Genomic DNA, 26,171 nt, shown 5'->3' on the forward strand with positions numbered 1-26,171 from the left:
AGGGACCTGATCCCTCTTCCTTCTCTTCTCATGCCCTTCAAACTAACCAAAGCACACATGGTGCAGTATCTGCCCAGCCCTGTCCTCAAGGGATGCTCCATCTATTCTGAGAACTCTCCTTCTTGAATCTTCCTGTTCTCCTGTGAAGGCTAGGAGGAGGCAGCTCACTGCCTTCCTTGGCTACCTCAAGTGAGAGTGAGTGGAAGCCTCTTGGGTTGTGTGTGTGGGTGCTTAGTAAGATGGGTCCAGTGGGAAGTCCTGCTGTGGTGTGGCTGGGAATGGCAAGCAGATTCCACGGCTTCAGTTGCCATGGTAGACACCACAGTCTGGGTGCCTTCCACAGCAAGCATTTGTTCTCTTACAGCTCTGGATGCAGTGTTAGATGAAGGCATCCTCTGTGTTGGTTTCTTCTAGATGACTGTTCTTTCCCTGTATTTTCACATGGCTTCCAGTGTGTGTGTGTGTGTGTGTGTGTGTGTGTGTGTGTGTGTGTGTGTGTGTGTGTCTGTGTGTGTGTCTGTGTTCTTCCTAAGGACATCTGTCATGTTGAGGGGATAAGGGATTAATGTTCCTTCAAATGACATTATTTTAACTTGATCATGGATTGGATGAACATGAGCAAAATACAATAATGTACATGTGTGAAAACATAATTCGGCCCATTGCTGTGCACACCAAGTAAACAAAGTCTCTCCGCACATGGCCCTCATCTGAAGGACTGAGTGTGATAACTCTGACACGTGAGTTTGAGGAGCACGAAATTCAGCTCGTAACAGCATGCCTTAATGGGTCTACCTAGAAGCAGATCCATTCTTGGCGGCTGAATCACGTCACCTCAGAGACTGGAAAACTGTGAGGAGACATCAGCTCTTCAGAGGACAGGAACCTTCTAGGGAAAGATCTTTTCCAGTTGTATTGATGCACTTTCATTTTATTATGGGTAAAACAGGGTTGGGACGTTCCTTGTGGCTCGTATGTATAATTGGATAGGTGAGATTTTAGTATGTGGACACTACAAATTTAGTGGAGATCGAATCCCCCAAATCTACTTCCCTCATACTTATGAGTGGAGAGGCCCCAGCTCCCAGCCAAGGTTCTTTTAGAACCCAGCCACCACCCAAACCCCTCCCAACTCTTCACATGCCACCCTGCAGTTCATCCCTTTCCCTGAACCTTTGCACATTTCCCCTCTTTCTGAGAGGCTTTTGCCTTCTTGTAAAACTGCAGCATTCCAGAACGAAAACAGAAAGCATTAGTCCTATAAATGTGCTGGTTTCTCTCCTAAGAGAAGTGGTGCTCGGATAGCCGAGCCATCGACCACGGACACCTCAGGTCCGCTTCCCTTACTTATTAGTGACTCACTGGCAAGTGTTGTCAACAGAGACACGTGTGCAGCATTGCCTTGGGGTACAGCTCCACGCAGAGAGCTTGGTGGCTCCCAAGGAGCCAAGTAAAGCGCTCTGTTTCCAACTGCTACGCAGAGCACAAATCACACACGTATTAAGTCGAGGCAAGTATGCTTGTCTCATGCCTACTGTAGCATCAGGTCTGACATTGGACTTGACACACTAAGCCTGTCTATGTCAAGCTGTTCCAGGCAGCATCGGTCTCTACTTCCACCTTCGAGTCCTCTTCCGCTCGTTGAGTGAGGGGCTTATGATGGCCATAAGCTCCAGTGCCTGACCTACCCTCCTCTTCCATGGCCTTGGCCACACCTTGAACTTTGCTCCTACTGGAAGACGGGGGAGTAGAATGGCTAAAGAATCGGGCTCTCTTTCACAGCGGTTAATTTCAAACTTGATTTTTGCCCTTTTAAGCCATAGGACTTTATGCATTTCCTTAATTTCCCTGGGTCTCTGTGACTCACATACAAGCTGACGATAATGAGAGACTAGAACAGGGCATGCAAAGAAGCATTTTTACTGAGAGGTGACCAGCCAGAGCAGACAAAATGGTTCTTGTGTGAGCAAGTCCTGGGTAATCATCCTATCAGGTGTGGTCTTCCTGTGTAAGTGTGCTTCAGTTAGCAAAACTTACCATGATGCATTTTGTACCCAGGAGCTCTAGACTGCTTAGAATTACCCGAGTTGCATGTAGTTCTGGCAAAGCAATGCCCTCTTTCCCCATGCATACTGGCTGTGTCCTGCATAGAGAGACAGTGGTGACTAAGAATCCGGAATAGAAATTGAATCCTGGTGTGTTGTCCTCTCCTTCCTTACCCAGGAACGGGACCCACAAACGCTTCTTGTCTGTTCTGTGACCATGACCATCCTCACTGTCACTCTGCTCTTCGATGATCCCGGCTCCTACCACACAAACGAGCCACAAAGCACATGTCACACAGCAAGGAAAAACTCATGGTCCTTTAGAACTGACCCTCTCACATCCCAAGTGAGAGGTGGAATTGTTGTCAGTTTAGCTGCAATTTTTTGTTTCCACAAACAAACAAACAAACAAACATTAAAATGCAATGGGTAAGCATATGCATAAACTCAAAGTGCATTGGTTTAAGGATTTTTAATCCCGTGTTCAGCCTCCGTCTGTCAGTTCTACCCTTGGCTTTCAGGCCATTCATCTCATGAAGCACAGAATGAGCCCCTCCTGGGTGCATGACAGTGTGCCGAGCCAGCTTCCCTAACAGGTCCTTTATTTTTGGAGGCTTTCCAATGAAATCTTTAACAAGAGTCACATCCGAGACTGTGACAAGGTATCAGATAACACAAGAAGCAAAAGTAGAGGGGACAGTCTCCTCGGTTGTGTAAAGTGACAGAGACAGTGACATGTGACGTCACAGAGACGAATCAATGACAAATGACACTGGGGATGATGTGATAGTGTCAGTTGGGTTTTTTTGTTTGTTTGTTTTTGTTTTTGTTTTGTTTTGTTTTGTTTTTTGTTTTGTGTGTCAGTTGTTTTTATCTCACATTGTGAGTGTTTGGTGTACCCAGTAGTGGAACTAATTATACTGAAAACAGAACTTGCAAGAACATCCTTATTTGATAAAATATTAACGGTAAGATTCTATATCTTAAAGCACATTGCACTACAACCTCCACCTCCAACACACACACACACACACACACACACACCTACTCTGGGTCTGCATGTGAGGAAGACTGAGAGCTGCTAGAAACCTGCAATTTGAATCTCATTGCCAGTGATAAATTGACCATCGAGCCTCCATATACCTTTTTTTGTTCCTTATTTTAGAAGATAAATTTCCTTTTGATGGGAAGGGGGTAGCATGGATTTGAGGGTTATAAAGAGCCAAATTTCATCCAAGTCATTAAACTGGACAACTCCCAGCTGGTACTAAGTACCATGCTGATTGTGTTTCAGGAGCTGGACGTGTCAATCACTCTACTGTTCCCCCAGGGATAGGAGAGGGTATGTTAGGGTCACCAAGGCGTGATTGGAGGAGAATTGGTTCTTGTGCCTTATAGCGTAGTAAAGGCGAACTATAGTCCACAATGTATTTTTAAAATAACTGGAAGAGTATAGTTACCAATATATAGAAATGATTATAGTTTAAGGAGTTAGAGGTGTTAATAGCACAGCTTTGATCATTATATATTGCATGCATGCATTAGATCTTCCATTGTACCATATCCTATAAATACATACAAACATTTCATGTCAAAAAAATTATTTTGAGGAGTTAGCTGGTAAAATCCTTTAAAACAGTACGTTAACATTCTTGGGTCCAGAAATTTTTCTAGGGATATCTGACAAAAATACTTAAGTACACAGTCAAAGATAAATGTACAAGGATGCTTATGGCAACACTTCATATAGAAGAAAAAGTAAGGAGAGCTTTAAGTGGCCTTCAGTGGAGGAATAATGGTAACTTCACAGGCTACTTATATTCATACACTATTGTGTAGCTCATTAGGAGGATAAAACTGTAGTTGTCCTGGAGTGAAAGGATGTTAGGAAAAATTCTGGTGGGGATTCTGTTGCTTTAATTTTTGTTGAGTTTTTAGTTAATATACAAAGAAATGAGTTTCATTATGGCAGTTTTACATGTGTGCTTGTGTGTGTGTATGTGTATTTGTGTGTGTTTGTATGTGTGTGTGTGTGGTGCTATACTTTATCCTACTCTTTTCGTCCTCTTGCTGCTCTCCTTCCTCATTCCATAGTAGTATCTTCTGCTTTCATGACATATAAAGCTACCAGTAATATAACATTCAGTAAAGCTGTAAACAGTCTGTGTAATATATATATATTTAAATACTTATATCATATCTATATCCATATCTATATCCATATCTATATCTATCTATCTATATATCTATCTATATATCTATATCTATATCTATATCTATATCTATATCTATATCTATATCTATATCTATATCTATATCTATATCTATATCTATATATATAGTTTTCACACAAGCCAAACCTCTATGTATTCCTACATGCATGAAAGCACACATGTAGTGCACAGGAATTCAAAAGACTCAGGGAGGGGAGAGCCCTAGGGAAGGATAAAGAAAAACAATCACTTTTCACTTGAAAATTCTACCTTGTTTGAAACTTTTATAAGGGTCCCACAATACCTTTGTGAGCTTAAAAATAACTTTTCAAAAAAAATGACAGAGAATATGAAATCTTACAGGGTCCATACAGATCATATCCTCGTCTTTTATTTAAGAAGAAGGAAACTTCAGCTCAGCCTGGGCCAAGAACATCAATGGCCGGCCTCTCCTCCCACTGTCTTCCTTTCAAACTGCTAGGCTTTGTATTGTTTACCTCCAGCCATTTGTCAAGGCTGCTTCCTCAGGTGTGGCGGTGTGTTATTTGACAAGCGCCAAACCTTACAGTGCATTTAGCTGACGGAGCTCATAGAATGAACACATCCTGCATAGCATGAGATATCACAAATTATCAAAAAGATCCTTCCACAGTTTGTCTTCCCAAGGAAGCAGATTTCACACATTTTACACCTAGATGTCCCTGCAGCAGGAGTAATGGAGCATGGGCCCTGGTGATCAGTGGGATCCCTGACAGAGAGAGCAAGGTAGTTAGACAGCGTAGCACTGTGAAGGGACTCTGAGAAAGGAGTTGTGTCCTGTATGTGTTAGGGAGAACCACACTGTCTTTAGACGTTGGGCTCCAGCAAACATGAATGACGTGCGTGCTTAATTCCTATAAACCAAAGGAGAAATAGAATCCTTTCTGAGAGTGTTCCAGAAAAGGGAAGACTGGTGAAGAGCTAATTAGAAGAAGGTGGGATATATATTCAGAACTGGCTTCTAAGTAGCTTAAAACTAGAGTCGGACTGCACGAGGGTCACAGCATCCTTGCTAAAAGTCTCATAGCCCTCAGATGCTTTCTGGAGCACAAGAAGAAAAGAGGTCAATGACTGTGTTGGGTATCATCAGCCCATGAGGCTAGGCAGTTGGTCCTAACTACTGACCAGTTCAAGTGCAGCTGCTGGGTCACACAACGCGGTATTTGCTCAGCTGTCACTTCTGCTACAGTCACAGCCCATCACTGTGAACAAGTAAGTGGAAGGGGAGCACATGCATGCTTCTCCGTCCCCAGTAGACAGACCATCATTTCTAATGTACGGATAGGTCAACAAGGGTCTACCTCCAGTCCAGACAAAGTTTTCACCATCGCATACATCCAAGGGGATTCTGAGATTTGCAATCTGGGCAGAGATTCATGGGCTCCTGTGATTGCTCTCACCACCTTGAAAGTCTGTTGATTGTTTCACAAAGAACACTTGACCATCTCATATCCTGGCGGTAAGTAATAGCTGTCTAATTGGGTTGAAGGCTTGCTCAACAGGAAGGAAATCATACCTGGTACCTGGGGCTAGTGAGGCTATAAGCCTTATAGGAGAACCTACCAATGCCGCTTTAGTAAACAGGCATGATTCTTAGCTTCATTCTAAACATTTATCCTTACCCCCATAGGTGGCTCTCACCCTGTCAAAAACGCTTCTCTTTGCAGCAGACAGAGACCATTACAGAAAACCACAACTGGTCAAAAGACAGAGAAAGACTGTTGGGTACTCAGGCCCCGTGGACACATCTATAATACAACTCTGGTACCAAAGGCTCAGGAAAAATCATGGAAGACAGGCAAGAAAGATGGTAAGAGCCAGAGGTTCAGGAAGTCTGCTATGAAAGGGTGTCTCTTAGAAATGACTAGGAAGCTACATCTGCAATATAAGACCTGAACAATGACAGTACCAATAGACATGCTAATGTGGAAGGGGGAATTCTCACAGGGACCCAACTCTAGACAAAGGACTGCAGGCAACTAATGACAGCTGAGAAAGGAAGAATTTGTCCTCCCCAGGGATGAGTCCTTAATTGATATCCAATACCTCGTGCTCAGTCCTGAAAGTATATATATACACGCAACACTAGTTGGACTCAGCAGGTTGTATTTATATATCTATGCATATATATCAATAATAATTAAAGAGAAAGAGACTATGAATTGCAGAGGGGTTGGAGGGAAGAAAGGGAAGGGGGAGTGATGTGATTGTATTTTAATTAAAAAAAAGAAAAGAAAACAAGGTTATTCAAAATTTAACTAAATAGATTACGTTGTAACTTTATCAGATACACACACACACACACACACACACACACACACACACACACACAATTTAGTCATTCAGATAGTACTACAAAATCTATACAGAGAAAAATCTCTTTTATTTGCCCTCCATATGTCTGAATTCTATAATTCTGGGGTAACCACCTACATTATTTTAGTATCAGTTCCTGTATTTACTTCTACTTTCCAAGAACATTCTTATTATTTATTGCTTTTTTTCTAATCTTGCTACTATCTGTTAATTTTCTGTATGAAACACACATAGGAACTCTTGCACAGAAAATTTCATAGACATCCACCTCCATGTACAGCTATACATATCTCTTTCACATGTCCTCCTCACAGAACTATATGAAAACACCCGGTTAAATCATGATTAGATGTTTATATTATAACTATGGAAGTTTTACTCACAGTAGCAATACGTCCCTCTTTATGGTTGTATTTTTTTTTCTTTCACAAGTCTTTCCGGGAGTGATGTATCACCTTATTTCTCTATTTGTCCCATCTATGTTCCTTCAATAGCACTGCTATCATATATCCCAACAAAGGTCCTTGGGGGTTCTTGGAGATGCTCTTTCCCCTGCTGCTCTAATAAACTCTTACCATGTCTTTCACTGTTCTCTGCAAGAGATTCTCCATTCCTGGACACCATGGGTTTATGGGAAAGGAGGACTACTGTGTGGTAGAAGAGCCCGTCAAGGCAGTAGATGTGCAAGGCCTTGCACACTTGAAGATGCCTTCATTTAACCTTCACATTTGACTGATCTTCCTGTGGGAACAGAAGTTTCAGTTGGAGAATTCCTCGCTGTTCTTATGAGTTTATTGCTTTAGCCCTTTCACAGCTTCCAGCATTGCCGTGGAGGAACCCAAGGATGACCTGATTCTTCATCTTCTGTAAGTAACTTGCTTCTGAAAGCTTTTCTAAAAGCTTTGGGGACCCTCATTAAGTGGATTTCACGCATCCTTTTGCTTCTGTGTAGTGTCTTATCCTCAACTTTTTGTGTGTGGGCTGACCCCAAATCCAAGGTTCCCCTGGACAAATTTTCACAGGAGCTAAACTTTCCCTTTGAGACTGGGCAATGTAGTCACTTGGCTATTATAGATACTTCCTACCAGATCTTGCTGTCGTCAGCCCTACCACACATACATACATACATACATACACACATACACACATACATACATACATACATACATACATACACACACACACACACATACATACATACATACATACATACACACATACAGACACACACAATGACTGCTAAACATGAGTTCTGTTGTAAGAACACCTCTAAATGTTGGAAATATTACAGTGAAAGACCTCTTTACCCCCCCCCCCCACTGAAATTATGCACCAGGAGAAGGCAGACAATAAATAAACATCTGATATTACAAAGAGTGGCTAAGTGGTATGAGGAAGAACACAACAGATTAAGTCAGATGAGAGTTTCTGGGAGACAGGATTCCTATCTTTACTAATAAAGAGTAGCAAGGCAACATTTCAACAGATATTTGTTGGGTGTGAAAAAATCATATGTTTTGTGTCTATCTGAGAAATATTTGGTGTCACTGAAAGACCAACACAACAAATGTAAAAATCTTAAGGGAGGGAAAAATATATATAGTCTTGGGGTCTTCAAGAACAGCAAGAAACCAGTGCGGCTAAAGAAGAGCAGGCTGGGTAGCAGAGGACAGAGACAGGGTGGTTGAAATGAATTCCAAAGTCAGATGAGACCACTTAAAAAATTGTTCTGTTAAAATTGAATATGATGGGAGGTCGGGAGGGTTTTGCAGGGAGGAATGATGCTATCCAATCATGATTGATTCTGTATGGGAAATTAAGCAGGAGGGGGAGCAATGGCCTACCCCAGTCAGTAGGGCACTGCAATATTTTAAGTGAGAATTATACATTTTGAATGATGATGGCAGTGAGGATGGCTTATTCTTATGTACAAGGCATTCTGAAGTTTTGTTTTATCATTGCCAGTAAGGCTTACTAATGGCTTACTTTGAGACACAAGAGGATGACAAAGTACAAGGCTGAATTACATTTTTTTTCCATTGAGATCATTGTAATTACACAAGCAATTGTAAGAAAGCATAGGTCCTGTGTAAATTTTACCCAGTGTTCTCAACTAGAAACATCTTTAAAAACTATAGTACAAAATCCCACCCAGGATAGCTATTAGCCATGAAGCCAAAACAGAGAAGGTTCTCATCTTCACAAGGGTCCTTCATGATGGCTTTGATTAGTCCACCCACTTACTTCTCACTCCTAGCCCTGATGTCGACCTGGCAGCCACAGGCCTGATCTCCATTGTTATAAATCTGTTCCTTCAACAAGGTTATAAAAATCAACTCAGAATGCGGGAGCTTTGTGGATCGACTTTTCTCACTCAGGGTGATTTTCTGTAAGTTCATTGAGGCATGCATCAGCAGTTTTATCCTTCTTAGTTATTTATTTGTGTGTGTGTGTGTGTGTGTGTGTGTGTGTGTGTGTGTGTGTGTGTGTGCATATAAGTATGCCATGGTGTACTTGGGAATGTCAAAGGACAATTTTTGGGAGTCACTTATCTCTGTCCACCATGTCAGTTCTAGGGATTGAACTCTGGTTGTCTGGCATGGCAGCAAGAACCTTTACCCACTCGGCCATTGTGCTGATCCCATTTTTATTTTTGAGTACAGTGGTACCTCTTTGGTCCCAGTGACTATGTGCCAGACTCTAGTGGATACCTCAAATTATGGATGGCATGGAACCCACCATATTTTATGTGTTTCCCCTATATCTACATAATCAGGAAAAAATTACATACAGTGGATACAGTAAAAGATTAACAACAACTATAAAATCAATCATAGCAATATATCATAATAAAAGGTATGTGTTTGTGGTCTGTGCTCCTACTATGTGTCAGGCACAACTGCTCCAGGTTTTGAGGCTCTAGTGGACAATGTGGTGGAAATGTCCTTGTCTTCATGGAGTGTATGACCCAACTTAGGAAGTGGGGCAGAAAAGAGATGATTGAATAATTAAAAAGGAAATACAGGCTAAGAGGTAGGAGCATGAGGCCAATAACATTTGAAATCCATTTAGCTTTTGATTGGCACAACTATTTCACCTTGACAACTTAAGGCATGGAGGCCGAGGCTATAGGTAGACAGGAAGGTGATGTTCCCTTTGTCAGAGGAAACCAGGAAGAAGACCCAGAGGACTTCCACTTTCTTCTAAGACTGTGACACTGAGTGCGATAGTTTTAAGGTGTCCCTGAAATATGTGTTATAAACTTAATCCCCAATATTAGAGGTGAGACATTTCAGGGATTACTATGTGGTAGAGTTCTGCTGTGCTGAGTGGATCAAGGTCACCTCACAGGAGTGTGGTAGTTATTGTAGGAGTGGGATCTTGATCAAAGCAAGAGTCTGGCCTCATTCTCCTCTCTCTCCTTCATGCTCACTTGCCCTTCTGCCTTCTGCAATGGGATGCTGATGCAGCAAAACCCTTGACAGCTCTGGACTCCTTCCACCTTGACCTTCCTAGACCCTGGAACTGCAATAAATAAATCTCTTCTCTTTATATATCACCTAGCCTTGGACATTCTGTCTTAACAGCACAAAATAGAGTGAGGCACTTTCTTAAGATCAGTATTGGAGAAACAGAAGACAGAGAAAAGTGGTGTCACAAAATTTACAAATGAAAAAAAAAACCACATTTACAGGACTATCATTTTAGTCAGCTGTAAAGAAATATGAAATTTGGAGATAACTAAGTGAGCTGAGTGAAGTAACCCAGACCCAGATAGACAATGTCGCATGTTCTCACCCATACGTGGATCCTCACATTGAATCTGTGGATTTATGTGTTTACCTTAAAGTATCTGTAGAAGCCAGGAAGCTATAAAGGAAAGGTTGGAGGGGAGGAAGAAGGAAGACCTTAAGAGACAGGGGATAGTAGAGCCCAGGTGACATGAAGGGGGAACAGAGAGGGGACATGTGGGGGAGAAGAACAGGAGCGCTGGGCAGAGGAGGGAGTAGGATAACTAACACTAAGGTTGTTTGGAAAAGCCTTATGAAAACCTACCATTTCATAAGCATCATATATATTTTATATATGTGTGCATAAAAGTTTAGTTGGAGTTAACCTACACAAGGATAATGCTCCTCCCAGAAGCCAAAAGTTGCCAAATAAACAGTCCATTTCCAGATACAGAATACCTCTCCTTCAGTTATTGGTCAGATTATAGAACTAACCAAACAATACAGGCTATAGCCATTTCTTTAGGTTGCCTACCAGAACTTCATGACAAGATCCTACTACTGAAGACAGCACACACTTTGGTCACAGGAAATGGGAAAATCAAGTTGTTACTGATTGAGAAGTTTCCTCCATGCTGCAAGGAATGAGGAGATGCTGTGCAGGTTACTGAGGGATAAAAGTCATCAACAGCCTTACCCAGCTGTGAACCCTGTGAGCTACAGTAATGACTAGCATGGCAAGATACACCCATGGGTGCAATAGTGGCACGGATGTCATGGGAGTAACCAACCACTTTGTGATGGGAATTAAGGCCTGATCCACAGGAGGGAACAAATGCTGGTACTGTAAACATGGTCAAGAACCTATGGCTGGGGAGTTCTTAGGACCCAGGGGTAAATCTCCTACTATTGCCCTCTAAATATAGGTCTCAGATTAGTGCAGCTCTTAGACCTCATCAGAAGAATTTATTTGTGTAGTGGATGATGGTTTGCTCAGAAACTTAGAACTGATCAAAGTGCAGAGAATAAGTGTCTGTGGGGTCCTCAGCCACAAATGAAACGTCTATATAAAATCTATACCCCAAGGCCCAGGACCATCATGGATGAAGGAGAAGAAAGGTCTTAAGAGCCAGAGATTGGGGAAAAATGAGGCTAAAACGTGTCTTCTGGAAAGAATAGGACCACTGCCCACATGAACTCACAGCCTGTACATGACCAAGCCAGTCAACATTCTGGAACAAGTGGAGAAGCGCAAAGCTCCTGCTCCTAGCTGAGGAGCTGCTGACAAGGTGACGGCTTCTGCTCAGGGAGAGTCAGCGTTGTTAAGGGTAGGTTGGTCGTGCTCCAGGGGTTGGCTCCATGCCCATGAGTATATAAGCAGCACAAACTGGACCCGGTGGGTTATTAAAACAAGCAATCCAAAAGCACAGGAGATTGGGGGAGGGGGATGGAAGGGGATGGGAGAGGTTGGAGGAGGTTGGGAGGGGTGGGAGGGGTTGGAGGAGGGTGGGAGGGGGTAAGATGGGTTACGAAGGTTGGGGGGGGTTGAAAGGCGGATGGACATGGGATCTAGGAGGAGTTTGGGGGAGGAGAGCAGAGGAAGTGTTATCAGAATGCATTGTGGGCATGTATGGAATTCTCAAAGAATTAATAAAAATATTGCATTTAAAATACCATTAAAAGAAAATTTCTCAGACTTATAAGCCCCTCGCCCCACCCCCCAAAAAAAAGAAAGAAAGAGGAAAAAAAGAAACCAAACTGGAAATTAAAACAAACAAACAAACTTGCTATTGCATGGTGACAAAAAAAAAATCTAAGTATTAAAATTTGTGAGCAGCACAGTAAAAGTGAAGTCATATTAATGTCAAAGCATAAAATGCGTCCATCCTGGAAGATGAAAGGCTAAAAATGAATGTCCTGAGCATACACCTGAAAACACTGACAAAAAGGTGAAAAGGGGAAGCCAAAAGGAGAGAGAGAGAAAGAGAGAGAGAGAGAGAGAGAGAGAGGGAGAGAGAGAGAGAGAGAGAATAAGAACATGGAAGCCAAAATGGAAGCCAGTGAAATAGGAAACACAAGACAACAAAGATGAGCAATAAAGCCTAAAGGAGGTTCTTTGGAAAGACCAAGAAAACAGACAAATCTCTAGCAAGGCTTATCAACAACAACAGAGAAAGAAGAAAACACAGTGTGTTAAAAATGGACAGAATACCAGATACAGCAGGTTCTAAATAGCCAGTGGGAAATACTGTCAGCGAGTTGAGTTCCTGCTGGCAAGTGAAAATGGAGACAACGTGGACTAAACAGTATGTTTTCCAGCAATGCAGATAAATGGGATTAAAATCTCATTTAAGAAACAATTGCAATAGCATTTTGTCACTTGACTTGGATGTTAACTGTATGTCTGATACACTTTATTTGCGGATGTGTCTGTAAGCATGATTGGGGAAGAGATCAGCAATTGTACTGGAGATAAAGTTTAGACTTTGTGCTAACTGATTTAACTTATCACCTTGACTAGGCCACAGAGGGCCCCAGATACTTGGTGACTCTGAATATGTTTGTGTGACTATTTCTGGATGAAGCTAATATGTAAATCAATAGACTGGATATGTCAGGTTGTCCATCATATGGGTGGGCTTCAAACAATCCACAGAAGGCCTGAATATAACAAAAAGCATTCAAGGAGGAGCATTCACTCTCATTGCTTGTCTTTTAGGGAGAGCATTGGTTTCTCTTTTAGCTGGTTATTACAAGACTAAGCCTTGTAAATCTCCCTCCCTCCCTCTCTCTCTCTCCCTTCCCCTCTCTCCCTCCCTCCCTCCCCCCCCCTCTCTCTCTTTCTCTACTACCCCTCTTTTCCATGAGTGTCTCTTATTGATTCTCTAGCTCTCAAGAGCACATCCTAAGACAAACTCCGACCTTACAGATTTTTTTCATGTGTATTGATAAGCTATCCACATATCTTCTTGTTAGCTCAATAAAATCAAATTTAAAAATTAATTTGTAAAAAGAAAAAAAAAAGCCTTTTGATTGCTATTAGTCCGGCATAGGGTCTAATCACCACATCTAAAGGAAAACAATAGCCCTACTCTCTACCCCGGATTTTGTCTTTTTACTCAGGGTGGGATTTTCCCTGTAAAAGTTGAGTTGATATTCTAGGCTTTCCCCCCAATTCTTTATACGAAATTTGTACTTATCAGGTATTGGACAGGTGTTTTCTGGTCCTCTGTTATGTTCTAGAATCCTTTGTATCACAATGGGGTCTTTATAAGCATCCCTTTATTCAGTACCTGTCAGGGATGGACCAGAGGGGAACCAGCTCTTTGTTGTGTGGTAGTTCCAATCTGTAGGTTCTTATAGGTCCACAGAGTATCCTCAGCAGGCAAAGGGATGGATTCCAAATAGGGCGGGGCCGGCCTGAATCTCTGAGGGGACAGTGCAGCATGTGACCTGCCGAGACTCCTCCCCTATTCTTTCCTCCAAGCCCCTCCAGTTGCTGGGTTTAGAAGGCAGCACACTCACCCATCTAGGCCTCCATTTTCTGAAGACACCTCAATGACTGCCTGAGCCCTGTGGGTGTCGGAACCCCTAGGTGAGCGTTCAGCCTTAATCACAGTTCTCCTCGGTAGCACTTAGGAAGGGAGTTGATGAATTTAACAAGAAACACATGTTTTCATTTAAATTACAATTAGCAATTAGAGAGTTAAGTGTGCCCTGGGTAGAATGCATAATCGTCGTGGAGTCTGTGGTGAGGCTCCTTTACTCTCGCCATCCTGCTTTTATATTTTCCTTTATGATTTCAGAACAGATTCGCACCGAGGCAAAGGGAGAAGCCCTGGCTGGATGTAGCTGCTGGGAGTTGGAGTCCTTCTGCTTCTAACCAAAAACGAAAGAGCTGAGAGAGAAAACATTTAGCTCATCCTTGTAGCAGCCTGAGTTGGTTCATTTGTTGGGGAGGGTTGCATTAGAAATAATATGCTTCCTACAATGATGGCTTGCATCTCTCTACTTACTGCTTGGTATAATTTTCTGAAAATCCACAAGAGGAATAGCCAGCCCATTATCTCCCTTGATGTCTTCTGAAATATTATATAGTGAAATTAATATTTACTTACTTCTGCCTTTTAATGGAGGTGGGGTTTTGTTGTTGTTTGGTGTGTGTGTATGTGTGTGTGTATGTGTGTGTGTGTGTGTGTGTGTGTGTATGTGTGTGTGTGTGTGTGTGTGTGTGTGTGTGTGTGTGTGTGTGTTAAGGGGAAAGGCAAGTAAAGGTGCCAACATGTACTATTTGAAGCTTAAGTCAGGTCCTGTCCAGATGTCCAGATGTTAGAAAATCTGGATAATGGACCCTCAGAGGAGAAATCCACAGGGCAAATGGCCATTGCACACATATCCATAACAGGTTCCTTTGGCAAAACAGATCGGCAGTTGTAGTGAAGCCATCGCACAAAAGCAGATCCTAGTGAAGAACACCTCCCATAAGTGAAGTACTTTAATCAAATACAATCACTGCTGGGGTGGGGTACAGTAAGGAGCAGGGCCAAAGCAAGTAATAGCATGCACTGTAGAGACCAGCATGCACAACTCCGTGGCATCATCTTGGCAGACTTGGCTGAAGGGAGACTACTCCCCAGGGTTATGCCAGGAACCTGAGACTTGTGGCAGTGCCTGGCGTGGCTGGCAAAGGCGCAGACAGCCCTTATTACTGCAGACACCAGAGAGAATAACTTTGGGGGGTCTCCTTAGAGAGAGGGGTGCTGCTAAGGATGGAAGAATCATACGGTATTGCTATGCACTCCATGTTTTAGTTTAGTTTGCCTTGAAGCCACATGGACCCTGTCGCTCATGACAGCCCAAATTGATTTCCTTTCCTCGTTCGCTAGGGCTCAGTAAATGTTTCTTGGTCAAAATATAAGAATAATAAGAATAAACTAAGTTTCAGCATTAAATCCCCCTGTCTATCATAACGGGGGGGGGGGGAGAATAAGTCTCAGGGGACACTACTGTGGGGTTCAAGTGCACAGCAACACTGTAGAGTGAAAGTTCTTAAGGATGCCAGGCAGCCAGGGTCTACCTCCTCCTCCCGCGCTGTTTTTCATCTCCTACAATTGTTTGTCTTGAGCATCTGAGACAGGGAGTAAATTTTCCTTGACACTCTGACAGCCCTCGTGGCACATCTGCATAAAGATGGAATTTATTTTGTTCATTATGGCTGTCTTGGATAGCATGGGGCTTTATTTCACTCCCACAGACTAGTTCCGTTTTCATAAATTATCCAGCATGCTCCTCCTAGCCTAAATGACCAGCAGTCTGTGGGAAAGACTGGTAAATAACCTCCGTCTTGCCTCTACTTCTTCGCTCTGGTTATTTCTATGTCATAAAAGTTATGACATATCAGACGGCAGAAGGATCAAGAAGGCTTCTAATAAATACTTTTCAACAAGCTCCAGACAAATCTAATAACAGAGCCACGGACGCTTCAAAGAATCCTCTAAATGCGGCTGCAGTCCCGAGAGCTCAGCAAGAGCTCAAAGGCAGACGGAAGGACATTACCTCTCTGTGGAAGCTAGCACCCCTTTCTGCTTCAAGCGTTTTGTTTTGTGGGTAGGGACGGGAACTTCATTTTGCTGGCTTATAAACCGGCCGGCTCTGCAGTAATCTTTGTGTTCTTCACAATGGCTATCCCCTTTGATTTTTTTTTTTTTACTTGAAAACATAAAGGCTATGAGCAGAAGCATTCCGTAAGTGCAAAAGCAAACAGGGGATGCAGCATTCCGTATTAAAGCGCAAGCCATGCAGGCATCCATCAGGTGTTCAAATCGGTCAAGGCCGTCCACGCCCCCTTTTTTCCTCTGCTTGTTTTCATTTATCTCTTCCTTGGGATTTGGCACAAAACCCAGCCTTAGAACTCAGGCTATAGCTTCAAACAGATGGTCTACAGCTCAAGCCACACTTGAGAGGGGTTCCCCAGCATCGTCCTAATGAAATCCGTGCCTTTCTCAGGGCAAGGAGAGGTTTGTTGAAGAGAGGAGGGTGGAGCATCAGGAACTGGGAGAGGCAGAGCTGTGAAATCTGAGCCCAGCAAACAGCAATGTCTCCCAGAGAAGGCCTGGAACAGAGGCAATGCTAGGATCCACTGAGGAGCCAGTGTACTGTGTCTAAGGAGATCTGAGCAGGGCGAAGAATCGCCACCCTGATGTCTGTTCTCTGACAGCAACCAGAATTGTCAAATCTCTCGTATTACGCACATTCTATTGTGGCGCATTAGGGAATACTAGACAATATGTTCTTATGGTCTTGGGATTCCAGGGCTGGGTAGAAAGGGAATAAGAGGGAAAGGAAGGAATCTCCAACCTTGCTTCTTGCCCTACAGGGACCACCAACCTCACTATTCTTCGTATGTAGTGCCACACCGTGCTTTTACATTGGCTGAGAGATGTTATGAGGCCACAAAGACCCGAACCAAGGCTCCCTGGGCCATGAAGCATTAATGGGCAGCTCTCTTAGGCAACAATTAGCAAGGGCCGTTGGGAGTATTGACTTCTCCCAGGTGTTGCCTAGAGCAAGGCTCTTTTCTTGGCTACCCCTTGGCTGCCCTCACTTCTGCTCCTATTCTCCCGCCTTTTGAAGCACACAGTGATGAAGTCCTATAACTTAACCAACCAAAGTCTGAGTGTCTGGATGGGGAGACAGCTCAGTGGGTAAATTGCTTGTGTGAGGACCTGAGTTTGGCTCTCCAGATCCCACTATCAACAGGGTAGTACATGTGTATAACACTAACACTCTTACAGTGAGATGGGAGACAGAGACAGAATTCCAAAGGCTCACAGCTCAGCCAACTTGGTGTCTAAGAATCCTACTTTAAACAAGGTAGAAGGCAAGAACAGATGCTTGGGGTCTGGAGAGATGGCTCAGAGATTAAGAGTACTGGCTGCTCTTCCAAAGGTCCTGAGTTCAATTCCCAGCAACCACATGATGGCTCACAACCATCTATGATGAGATCTGGTGCCTTCTCCTGGCACGCAGGCAGGACATTGTATACATAATAAATAAACAGCTCTTTAAAAAAAAAAGAACAGATGCTTGACATTGTCTTTCAACCTTGGCAAGCCAATGGCTGTCCTCACACATATAAGAATGCGCGCGCGTGCGCGCACACACACACACACACACACACACACACACACACACATTGTCATCACACATATACGAATGTACACACACACATAGACACATTGTCATCACACATATGTGAATGTACACACACACACACACACACACACACACTGTCCACACATATAAGAATGTACATACATATACACTTTACTCAAACATGGAAGAATATACACACACATACATTGTACTCACATATAATAATGTACATACACTGAACTCACACATACAAGAGTGTACACACACATGAGAGAGGTCGGGGCAGGTGTAAAAAGAAGCCTAGGACTCAGTCATTTTAAGCCCAGCCCTTGGAACCCAGTAAAATGTGCTAACTCCATCAGAACCAATGATCACTAAGATCCATTAAGATTTGCAAAGATGAGTAAGTGAGGGGAAGGGTGGAGAAGGGTGATGTTTAGAGATGAGAGCAGAAAAATATTTATGTTCCTTATTCCTTTCTGAAATTACAGAAGGAGAAACAAATAATAGTAGTAAATTTCTCACGCTCATCCCATTAAAGCCTAGATATATCAGGTACTGAATTTGACACTTTCATATGTTTTCATTGAATCTTCATAACTTTGTGAAACAAATAACATTTCCCTATTATTACAAGGTTGGGTACAGATAGAAGTTGCATTTTTCCACCTTCAACAAAGTGTACTGTGCCAGAAATTTTGGATATAGTTTCATTACATTTTTATAGCATAATGAGATGTGTCACATTATATCTACTTTATAGGTAGGGAAACTGAGGCAGCTGTCCTGGTTCAGAATAATGTAAAAGGCTTTTTTTGTCAAGGGCTCCTGAGTACTGGGCTTGGAGATCAAGGGCATACCACTGGGAAATCATCTGTAAATGGGGAACTCTGGGTCCTGCCTCCCTTTAGACGCTTTTCTAGAAGAGTGTCCACAGCAATAGTCTTGGTATCATCCAATGGTGGTCACATGAACGAAAAAAAAAAGGAGAATAAAGGAGGGGGTTCCGTTCACCAAAGCCCCAAAACACAGTATTCATTAATTAGGTACAACTAGGTGGCAAAGGAATACTAAATGGGACACTTTATTTTTACCTCTCACTCTGCCCACGCTGGATTCCTTATGGTCAAGCAACAATAATGCTACTTTTTAAAAGACGCTGTATAATTTCCTTCCTCCACCACTGAACAGAATTTACCGAGGGTCTACTTGGACATGCCACTGCCATGGAATATCATGGTAACTGGTGTACAAAGCCAAAAGTTTTGAAATAATAAGTATTAGGAATCCCTTGCCCACTGCACAAGGTGAGCCACCTGTCCCTGCCCAACCTGAAAGCTAGCAGAACAGAGCCTTTTCCCTTCTTTACTGTGCACCCACCTCCCCAAAGTGATGGAACACTACCTGATTTGTTTCCCCAAATCACAGCTAGAACTTTTCTGGAAATGGCAGGAAGAAGTTTCTATGTTTCCCATTTCCCAGCCCCAGTCCCTTCTCCAGTTAATACCAAGGCTTCGGTTGTCCTGGCAACCTCAGTGCTGATGTGTCAAGAGAGTCCAACTTCAAGGAAAATTCATCCATGGGTCTTCCGTCCTACGGAGAGTTCTCTTTTCTCCAGCAAGCCCTGGGGTAGGGCTGTTAGTTGCGGGGTGGGGGGAGCGGCAGGAGGACACTTCACAGGCGTGGTTGACCTCTCCTCCTTTCATGGCAGACTTTCTCTGGTTAGGGGCAGGACTAGTGTGAGGGATCCTCGGCCTCCTAGTGAGAGGAGCTGATGATTTTCATCGTGCGGGTGCTTGAAGCTGTGAACATCAGAGGACCTGCACTGTCTGCCTGTCACCCGACCAAAAGGTGTCATGCTCCGAGGATGTGTCTTTATGAAAAGACACCTTTCCTCTTATTTTTTCCCCTACTTCTTATTCACAGTATATAAGTGTCTTGAGGGACAGATCAGATGCTTCATCTATGTTTAAGAAGAGCAATCAAGCCCTAAGCTGAAGACCCGAACAGGGACCTACACAGTGTGCTCTGCACTTGTGGATCCCACAGCTGCAGGCTTAGCTGCTATCAAAGGTATTTAATGTGAAAAAAAAAAAAAGACTCTCTTCTAAACATTTGCAGACTTTTTTTTTGCTTGCTGTCATTCCTTAAACATACAGTGTAATAACTATTTATAACACATTTACAATTGTATTAGGTGTTGCAAGTAATCTAAACGACGATTGTACAATGCGGGAGGAGAGCTGAAAAGATGGCTCAGTGTTAAGGGCTCGCACAGTTCTTGCAGAGTTCAGTTCTTAGTGCCCGTGTTGAGTGGAGATCTAATGGCCTCTTCTATCCTCTATAGGTACACACACACACACACACACACACATACACACACACATACACACACACACACACACACACACACACACACACACACACAAATTGAGTAGAAAAGTCTTTACATGAACTTAGGGCATATCCAGGAGTTTGGCAGTCTTTTCTGGTTAAATCAGTCACAGTCACGTTCCTAGTGATTTTTCAGCCAGTTCAAAAGTTAATGCCTCCTTATGGTAACTAGCCTTCACGATGGCCCCACCCACCCTTGCCTTCCAATGTATGTGTCCTTGTACTTTACATCAAGGTTGAGTCTGATGACTATAGTATATAACAAAGTCATGGTGTGGAGCTTCTGGGGATGAAACACCTGAAGCCTTTTGCTTTCCCTAGAGGAAGATAGCTGTCATGTCACAAAGACACTAGCAGATCAAGAAATATAGGCTCCTTGTCAACAGTTAGTATCGGCTTAGGAACCAAGTACAGCATCTTCAAGGTAGATCTGTTAGTGTGGCAATGCCTCCAAATAACTTTCACTGTGACTTTTAAAATTTCTGACTCATAGAAACTGTATGCAATAATAAATATGTATAGCCTTTTAAAGCCACAGAAGGTTAGGGTAGTTTGTTACTCAGCAGTAGGTGACTATTACACTCTCTGAACTGTTTCTACCTCACTTCCCTCTCCTTTCCATGGTGTCTGGTGAACAAGTTCAGGAGTTTATGTGATCTCAGTAGTAAAAGAGAAGGGTCTCAGGTCTGTTTGGCACCATTGGGATACTTTAGCATCTTTGGTGATTCCAGCAGGGGTGGATGTGATTAGGCCTGATCTCTGGGCTGGATCCTGCTGGTAAGGACTTTGTTGGTGATATTAATGCTCCATTCTCTCAGCTGAGAACCTCAACAGAGAGGAAAAAATGCCATGCTCAGTGTTGAGTCTCGTGAGAGGGCACCTCGGTTTCTTGTAGGTGAGCGTTGACAGACTCTTCAGAGGCAATGGCCAAAGGAAAAAGAAGCAAACAGGTGATCTCATTCCCTGGGCTATAAAAAGTGGGATCCTCAGAAGAGAAGAAATAAATAAAAGAAAAGGTTCAATAATTTTTTGCTCTCTCTATACTTCAAAGGACAGGCTTCATGTATATTTCAATACCCAGCACACTCAAGAATGGAATAGACATGCATGTGCTTGCAAATCCAAAACACAGCTGGGAGGTGTAATTTTAGGTCCCTATAGCCTTGGCAATGCCCCTCCATCCATCTCAGTAGAGTCTGTACCCAGAGCAGGGCCAAGCTGAACTCACAGGCAGCCTTGCATAGATAGCAGGACATCATTTCTAAGCCTGGGTTTCTGAGAATGGACAAGAATACCGCCTAGGACTCAGGGAGGGAAAGGCCTTTACCACGGTCTCACTCTGTGTCTCAGATCCTCTCAGACTCTTCTTTAAAAGTCATCAGGAAAGAATGGTTAAGAAGGAAAAGTAACAATACCAGGCTTGCCTGGTAGCTGACTATGGACGTTAAGGAAGAAAATGTCTGCCCAGAATGAAAGTTCCATGGAATGGTTTTCAACTTGCCTGGAATGATTAGTGGGATGAGGTTACTGGCTGATGGAAACTTCTGGAATCCTGCTGTTTGAGTTTGGGCCTAGATCTGTCATTGACTTAGTTATTACTTGATGAGAGACACTTAACCTCTCTATGCCTGCTTGGTCATCTATAAAATGATTCTAATCAATGTATGTTGTGGGCCAATGAAATGGCTCTGCAGGGAAAGGCATTTATTATGCAAACCTGATGTTGTGAGCTGTTAGATCCTTGTAGGTCATGGTAGAAAGAAAACTGATTGCCAAAAGTTGTCTTTCGACTGCTACATGCATGTCATGGCATATGTGCACTTCCATTAAAACATATATAGCACACACACACACACACACACACACACACACACACACACACACGGATAAAGTATTTTGTTATTCTTAGGGAGGGGCAAACAGAGTGATTCAGTTAAGTTGGAGGAGTGACTACTTTTGTAATTAATGGCATATTCTGGCTTAAATCATTTAGTATTGATGACAGGATGAGAGACAACAATGAATAGTTGAATAGCAGTCAGATATGGGAGCCCCTATTCCTAAACAAAGAATTATATACAACTAAAAGATGTTGAAATTAGAAGTAGTCATCCCCTGAGGATCAGCTCCCTAATTGGTTATCCAACGCCAAGTGGTCAGTTCTGAAATCATATATATGTCTGTGTGTGTTCATATGGACATGTGTGTCCATATATATACATATGCAACATTAAGTAGACACAGCAAGTTTGATTGCTATCCCCCCAACTTCACTCTTGTGTGGATTGCTCAACTTCCAAAAGCAAACTCTGCAGTAGCCTTCACTGAGGGCTGAAATGGGACTAGGCTCCATTTCCTATTGCTTTGAAAAAATCTGAGGGAATATGGGCTCTTATCGTGTACCAGTCAGGTACACAATAAATATTTATATCCATGTACAAGATACCCAGGACCCATTACTGCTGTAAACACCTAATGGCATTGGGTGTGAGTTCTTGGGTAACGGGGGTTCAGATGTTACCGCCGACTGGGAAGTCAGTCTAGCCTTGCCTGGTTTGTTAAACCAAAGCATAGCCCATGCTACAAGCACATTGGCGAGCCTAAAACACAACTGGTCTCAAGGGAGACCTGCCTCGGACATTTGGAACCCCCAGTATGACTCCAAGTGGCATCAAAGTGACACACAAAATCAAGCTGATTTTCAGACCTGTTTCTGCTGTCCCTGGTCCTCCTGTTACACACCTATCTTGTCAATGGTGGCTGAAGTCCCTTTTGTGGCTTCTTCAAGAATCACTTTAGCACAACTGTGGAAATTATATCTAAAGAGGCAGGTAACATTAAGAAATCCGTTATATACACAAATGCGGAAGAAGCCAAACATGCATAAGGGACCAAATGGGAGGGGAGCTAGGGATAGAGGAGGGAGGGGGAGGACAGAGGGATGGAGAGGGAAAAGAAAGAGAGAGCGCATGCCCATGAGTGAGTTGCAGGGGACATGTTGGGGGTCAAGGAACAATAGACAAACAGAAGGCAAAAGGTATGAGTGGGTTTTACTTGTAGGTTAAAATGTCACTAGGTCCCAGGCGTGTAAGAGCAAGAAAGCACACTTGAGTCAGGGACTACCCTTATCACACTGATGCACACCCAGTGTCTGGACAGATGCTCAAAGACTGTCTGAGGAGTCAGAGAAATGTGACATTTGAAAACCTGACAACACAACGCGTCACCGTGGCTGGCCTGCTGTGTCGCAGGGACATGAGGCTAATGATGGTAGTGCCCTCAGCTTCCTGCATCTTCCCTTGGTGTTTTCTGATCTCTGGTCTCCCTCTCAGGAGGCCTCCTTGTGGGACCTTTCTGACCCAAGCTAAGGAAATCTATTTACCTAAGATATCACCCCGAGAAGGGGGGTGGTGGTGGTGGTGGTGTTTGAAAGTAGGAACTTTGCATCTGGTTCCTGCAGGGTCCGTGTCTACTCCAGCTGCTTCGCTGCAGGTGTGCACCTGTCTTCCTTTCGACACCCCCTTCTTCTGGGAACAGTGTTCCTCAGTGGGACACTGTAGGAAAAGAAGAAGGAAGGCTGGAGAAGAGAAAGGATGCTCAGAGCTACAGTGTGAACTCTCTGCAGCCAGACTGATCAGAGGAGGAATCGGCTAGAGATCTGAGACGCCCAGGCTCCAAGAGAGCCAGAGAATGAAGGGATGGCCGCAGAAGTTCTCTTTTTTAAGGGGGAGCAGAAACCAAAGGCCATTGAGAGGCAGCATCTCTCTCTTCACATCTGGTAGCTTTCCCTTGAAGTCAGAAACTGAGCTCACCACAGACACTCCTGGGGTTCGAACGAACCCATCTGTATCTATTTATTTATTTGCTGCCATCCCCCCACCCCACCCCCCAGCACCCTGTTCTTGAAACTTGCCTGGTTCAGTGTTTCAGCGGCTTGGTTAAGTATCTTGTAAGGAAATCATTTCTAATAAAGCCGGTGTGCTCCGGTTTATCGTTTCTAAGTGTGGGTCAGGATTTAGTTCGCTGTGTTAAACTCTCCGCGCTGCATGTGATTTGTCAAGCTTTGTCAGGAACAAAAAGTTCCGGGATGTGCAAAGCAGGACTGCTTGGTTTCCATGGAGATACTGCTAGTTGGGCTATGGAAATCCTGAAAAGGCCAGAGGATGAGTGACAATACAAGGATTTAGCGGCTGATCTGAAGAGCCAGACTGAATTAATGAGATTTTTCACAGAGCGTTATTAGCAAGGCTAGCACCGTATGGCTCTTAGGCCCTCTTTTTTCCCAGCTGCAATCTTGGAAAACAGACATGAAAAGATTTAATTGCTGATAAAAAAAAAAACAATACAACAACAACAAAACCCCTCTAATGTTATTTTAACTTACAACATTTTAGGGGTACAATTAAAAAATTGTGTTCTTTCCCCCATCGCTCCTTACTGTTATTGCTGCACTTGGGGTAATAGTTACCCTCCATCTGCATGGAGATGGGACATTCAGTGGTACTTATTATAGTGTGTAGTTAATTCCCACATACTGTGAACACATTAGCTGTTCAAAGTAGGTTTACTGGCATCCCGTTTAGAGCCAAGGGAGAAATACCACGTCACCAGCTTTGTCTCTCCTGGGGCAATATTAATTACTTATTATAGACTGCTGATGTAAACTGTTATCTCTGGCAGGTCACGGTCTGTACATGTGTCTATTCAGTGTTCTGGGATTTGGGACTTTGGGTGTGGATTTCTGAAGACTAGCAATCCGTGTGGCTGGCGAGTGTAACGCCGCAGGTTGCTGCTGGTGCTGGTTGGCTCCCGGAGGACAGGGGCTTAGAAAACTCTGTCTGCCTCACCGTGGGCAGGTAGCAATTGCCTCTGAAATTTAAGAGCTGTCCTTGGACCCTTGCAAGGATTGACGCTATCACCCCTCCCCCATGCCAGCTCCTGTTACTATCATCAATATTATTGTTGTTGTTATTATTACTATTATTGTGGTCATTATTATCATTATTATTATCTGTTTGCTTAATCAATTGTGAACTGGTCTCTGGGATTGGAAACATGGGTGCGATCAACAAGGTTATTTCTTAATTTTTAAAATGTCCCCCCATGCAAATTCTTCATAAAATGCCACTATTTGTCACCTCCACAAACACTGCGATGCAACACCATGGCCCACACGGTACAGGCAAGGCAACCCACCACACGGTGCTTTTTCTTGCTGCTCTCCAGAAGGGCACATGCCCATCTGTTTTTAGGAGATGGAAGACGACAGGGTTGCTGCTGAATAATCCACAAGGGCAGCACGCGCTGTGGGCATTCCCCGGATTCCTGCACACCAGGCTAATCCACTTAATCTCACCGCTAGCTTCCCCGGGCGGGAATTTCACAGTCTCTTTTGATTTAGTGGTTTGTAAACTCTACAATTAGGTGCCTTTGCCTGCCTGTTACTGTCTCTCTAAATGACTTGATGAGGAAGGAATCAGGGAAGTTGAAACAGGGGTCAGTATGCCTTCGTCCTTTCCCACCTTTTTTTAAAAAACATTATTTTAAATTTATTGCTCTTTCTTCCCTTTTGCCTTCTATGTTATCTCATTAATTTATTGAGATCATTGGATGCGCCCTCTCCGCTTTGCCAATCTAGCATCCAAACTGATTCCACATTTGTCCCTGTCCCAGATTATACATTTCCAAACCCATTTAGTAGCTAAGAATCTACTGCTCTGTGTGTCCCCAGAAAGGTCTGGGGACAACAAAGATGAAGGAATCAAATTGCCTTGGCCTTGAGCCTTGTGTCTGACATTTGTTAGCTGTGTGGGCAAGTCCCTTAGCCTTTCTGGTATGCTGTCCTCTTCAGGAAGTAAAGGTTAAATGTGCTGCATGTAGAAAGTGCCTACGTGCCTGCACATAGCCGACATCGACAAATGACGGCACTGATGGTTATCATTCATATTAGAGTGCCTATTTGCACAGCAGGGATTTGTTTGGGGGCGTTTTATTAAAGACCATTTGACATGTGTTTTTGTGGCATCTCTGCTTAGCTTGGGCTCTTGAAGTTAAGAGCCCAGGTTTTCTATTTATTTTGAAATTGCCCATTGTATTTAGCTTCTGCTGTGGTCTGCCTGATTCCCTGCCTCTTGAAAATGCATATTGTCATGATCATTATGCCCAAACTCATTCCACATGTATAAATAAATTCTACACTCCCTCATTATTTTGTGCTGCTGTGGCAGGCACAGAAGGTGCTGTGGTACTTGAGAGTAGGTAGTGTAAGCTGTTGCTAT

The 26,171-nt window shown here is 43.3% G+C and overlaps 1 long non-coding RNA gene across 1 annotated transcript in view; it reads right to left on the bottom strand.

Annotated features, from left to right (window-relative positions):
• Window positions 1-23,436, bottom strand: part of LOC311605400 — a 38,854-nt gene extending 15,418 nt beyond the window's left edge. The window contains exon 1 of the long non-coding RNA XR_014781928.1: window positions 23,276-23,436. This is a non-coding gene — a long non-coding RNA (uncharacterized lncRNA). The remainder of the gene's footprint in view (window positions 1-23,275) is intronic.
• Between the last annotated feature and the right edge of the window lie 2,735 nt (window positions 23,437-26,171).

This window comes from Acomys minous (assembly GCF_964271855.1).
Source record: "Acomys minous genome assembly, chromosome: 9".
Lineage (NCBI taxonomy): Eukaryota > Metazoa > Chordata > Mammalia > Rodentia > Muridae > Acomys > Acomys minous.